The 4686-nt window shown below is 36.7% G+C and overlaps 1 non-coding gene across 1 annotated transcript; it reads right to left on the bottom strand.

Annotated features, from left to right (window-relative positions):
- Window positions 1–1616: 1616 nt before the first annotated feature.
- Window positions 1617–1698, bottom strand: Trnas-gcu. The gene has a single exon. It is a non-coding gene; the product is annotated as a tRNA-Ser (tRNA).
- Window positions 1699–4686: the final 2988 nt, after the last annotated feature.

Raw genomic sequence — 4686 nt, 5'->3', positions numbered from 1 at the left:
CCGATGGTGTGGAAACAGCCTAAGAAAGCCTCACATAAGGAGTAGCGTAATCAATATTGTAAACAATAGAACGCAAATGTTAGGGTGACATTTAACTACATTTTGCCCTTTAGCCTTAGGGAAAATATAAGTCGATGAGCTGTTTGGAAAAAGTTACAAACATCATCTTGATTGCAAAAACTCCAATAATTGACTGGACCAGTTCCATGCATAAAAAAATATTGCGTTACCAGAGCAACGAACAATAACTCATTAGAAGTGTCAGTGTGAAGTTTGAGGTCAAAAACGTATCAGGCCATCATCAAGTACCTGTATTTAAAAGGGTTAAGAGGTAAGCAGATTTACGAAGATATGCTTAATATGTGTATGATCAATGTCCTTCGTATGCGACCGTGAAAAATTGTACTGCAAGCTTCAAAAGCGGTAAAATTTCTATTGAAGATGATGACCGATCGGGAAGGCCAGTTTCTGTGTCTGTCCCCGACAATATCGATGCAGTTACTGACATGATTTTATCAGATCGTCGGGCTTAAACGGATATCTGAAGCACGATTTGGACATGAGAAAAATTGCTGCAAAATGGATCCCCAAATGTTTGAATGTTGACCAAAAGAGTGCAAGGGTAGAAGCATCGCATTCGATGTGTGCTCGATTTGAAAACGATGTAGACTCCTTAAACCAAATTGTTACTATGGATGAGACTTGGGTACATTTCGACGATCCAGAAACAAAGCAACAATCGATGGAACACCGACACTTTGGTTCTCCAAGACATAAGAAATTTTGTGTCCAAGAATCAGCTGGAAAAGTTCTTGCTTCAGTTTGTTGGGATTGCCATGCAGTAATCATGATTGATTTTCTAGATAAGGATAGAACAATAACCGGAGAATACTATTCGACATGACTGACCACTCTACAGGAAAAAATTAAAGAGAAAAGACGTGGAAAGCTATCCAAAGATGTTTTGTTTTTACAGGACACAGGACAACGCCCCTGCACACAAATCTCATGTTGCCATCCAAAAAAATCATGATTTAGGATTTGAATTACTACCAGATTTCCATCCGACTATCATCACTTTCCTCAACGGAAAAAAAGTTTAAATGGTCTTAAATTTTCTTCCAACGAGGAGGTAATAAATGCTGTGGGGGTCTGGTTTGCAGAGCAAGAAGAAACATTTTTTTTAAAGGTCTAGAGACGTTGCAGGTTCGCTGTAATAAATGTATCCAATTAAAAGGAGAATATGTTGAGTAATAAAATATTTGTACATTGAAATTTGGTTTGGTTCTATAGTAGGCTAAAAATTTTTCAATATATCCTCGTATAAGATAGGAGAATATGATAAAGAATATGTGAAAAATAATACATTAATTGAAAAGATTTGAATATTTTTGAATCTTGAAATATTTTTTATTATTGTTTGATGATTGTATGATGATTTCCCAGATTTCATTATTGATTCGCCCACCGTAAAAAAATTTGTCCCTATTCCTGTGATCATCATTTGTGGGTGCACGGTCATCCACATGTGCGGAGCACATCATTCAGATTTTCGAACACGTGAGTTTTCATTGTCCCTTCAATGCTTTCGCGATGAACAGTTGATAAAAAACTAACGACGAGGATGGGATTCGAACCCACGCGGGCAGAGCCCATTGGATTAGCAGTCCAACGCCTTAACCACTCGGCCACCTCGTCCTCATGGATAGTTGAGCCTTATCATGCACAATAGAATATTGATAACATTAAATAATTTTAATTTCAGGTATACTGTGTGACGAATGGACACTGAAACACCGATAAAGCTGCGAGTTTAACAGAAAGGTTCAAACAATTCCCGCATCAGTCGCTCCTTTACAGCTCCACTTGGGCTTCACATTTATAACTTATAAGTGCATTTTAATGAGTGGTAAATATTATAGTATCTAATGAATATTACGAGTTTCAAGGATCCAATCATCATTAAACAGCTTTTGAATGTCAGTACTGAAAATTTACGACTCACAGGCTGAAATAATCGTTTTAGAGAATCCAAGAAAATGTAAGGATATCTGGATATATTCCTTAGGTGACATTAGCAGACTGTTCCATTGATAGAGTTAGGGCATAGCATATATCTATTATATTCTATTATATATTATATTATATTCTATTATATATAATAGATATATGGGGCATAGACTTAAAATAACATGGACTCCGCCTGTGAGAGAGAAGTCGTTAGGTTGAATAAGATGGAGAGTTTGTGGGCAAGCTGTCGAAAGGTTATAGAACACAAGTTTATGCGAAAATTTTCTTCAATAAATTTTAAACAAGCTTCCGAGAAGACACACAGGAATTCCATAGCATTCCTTCGAAATCAATTATGTCAAAAAATATGTGAGTTTTAGTCAAAAATAGATGTAATGAGAATAATAATCAACGTATCAACAACTTGTGGGCAAAGTCTGCGAAAATTGTAAAAATTTTCCATAATAAATGTTCAACAAGCTTCCGAGAAGGCAAACAAGAATTCCTTAACATTCCTTCGAAATGGAAAATATAAAAATTATGTGAGTTTCATTCAAGAATAAATATAATGTGAATAATACTCAACGTATGAACACCTTGTGGGCAACGTCTGCGTTTATATCCATCATATGATTTTGACATTGCCCACACGGAATCAGTTCATCTCTTTCTTATTCGATTAGAACGCATAAGCTCTTCTCTCTTCAATGCACACAACCTCTCGATCTACTGAAAAGTCACGTGACAGTGAGTCCATGTATTATAAGTCTATGAGTTAGGGCAAAGACTAAAGAGTTAGGTTAGGTTAGGTAACCTAACTCTATAATCTTTCGAGTTTTGAAACAAACTCTGCGTTATGTTGGGCCTTGCAGAGCGACTCTTTCCGAATTCATCCCTTAAACACAGCGCTCATTCGAAACGCAAACTGCCCCGAAACGCCACGTCAAAAGTTATTGTTGTGTGCAATTTCGCTGCACATTATCAGATTACTTCCCAACATAATGACAAAGTGGGCACAATTCCAGCTTTGTTCGAAAATAGGGAACTCTGGCATATGTCCACGCGGCCATTAGCAGTATTACGCCCTATTTGGAGGTCCTGTAATTTCATAAAGGTTATTAGTTCCAAGGACACTCTCACCCCATCGTTGGCATTATTAATGTCCTGAGTGCATGCTGCGGATAGCGTATCAAGGTGACGGGGACCTAAAACGGCCTGCGGGGTCAGTTTTATAAGCTCTTGCGAGCATCCCCGATGCGATTCGACTGGAACTTTCCAATTTATGAGGGACTTAGTTGACAGGAAGTGATATGGCGAAAATGTTGAAGGGTTGTATTCAATACCTCAAGAAGATTAGTGGTAATGGGGGCAGGGAACGCGGCAGTGATTCATTCTCGTTCTAATTGGCACTAATTTGCTCTTCAGAAGGAACCCGACTGAGTTTCCCATGAACTCATTTATTCATCAATCATTCAGATCTTGTAATATTGAGGGAAGTTCTCATTTATCTCATTCGACTGTCGATATTGCAAAAGCTATTTTGGTTTTTCACTGCTCACTGACTGAGTCATTACTTGTACAAGAAGTTCAAGAGGATTCCTGTTGTTGATGCACAAGAGAAACACAATTTGATGTGAAATAACGATTCTATACAGGGTGTCCCTTAATGGGTAGCCTATTAGACGTTTACATAGAACGAATCCTAGGATTGTTCTGAAAATTTTGGACCTAGGGCTTCTGATTTTTTCAATGTTGTCGCTTATACGGAAAAAATACTTAAAATTTCTTTATTACAAATGGGGCACCTATTTATTTAATTTTTTTCGCTTCTCTATACCGTAGTAGTTACCCAAATTTTTTGAACAATCCTATGATCCGTTCTCCGTCTAATAGGCCACTGTGGGACAACTGAATGATGTACAGGGTGGGCAGAATTGGTGATACCTGAACTACAACATTTTAATCAACGAGATAGAGAAAAATTAATGTACCATTCATGTCGTCTCTTTTCGAGAAACTAATAATGCCATCAACTGCATTCCTCTATCTTCTTTTGTTTTTGAGTTATAGGCCCAAATTAAAATTTGGGCGATTTCAACTTTGGTCATTATCTCCGTTTCTGTTTGTGTTGATGTTGATGTTGAAATGAAAACATTATACAGACACTTTTTTGATAGCAATCCAGTGACGTACTATGATTTTTTCCTACAGGTTCATTTGCTGAGCTATAACATAAAGTTGTGTTTTTTCTTATGAAAACAGTAGTTTAAAATGACTTAGAAGGAATAGCCATTTTTTTACCATTTCAGAAATATATTATACTTCACCCTCAGTTTTTCTAAGTCATTTTAAACTACTACTGTTTCCATAAGAAAAAATACATCTTTATGTTATAGCTCAGCAAATATACCTGTTGGAAAAAATCATAGTACGCCACAGGATTGCTATCGAAAAAGTGTCTGTATCATGTTTTCATTTCAATATCCTAGATCAAACAGAAACGGAGATAATGACCAAAGTTGAAATTTTAATTTTGACCTATAACTCGAAAACAAAAGAAGATAGAGGAATGCAGTTGATGGCATTATTAGTTTCTCGAAAAAAGACGACCCTAATGTGCCATGAATTTTCCTCTTTCTCGTTGGGTTGAAAAAGTTGTAATTCAGGTATCACCAA

The sequence above is a fragment of the Coccinella septempunctata genome, chromosome 2, assembly GCF_907165205.1.
Source record: "Coccinella septempunctata chromosome 2, icCocSept1.1, whole genome shotgun sequence".
NCBI classification, from domain to species: domain Eukaryota; kingdom Metazoa; phylum Arthropoda; class Insecta; order Coleoptera; family Coccinellidae; genus Coccinella; species Coccinella septempunctata.
The sequence above is the reverse complement of the archived record's forward strand: the minus strand, read 5'-3'. Positions and strand labels throughout refer to the sequence as shown.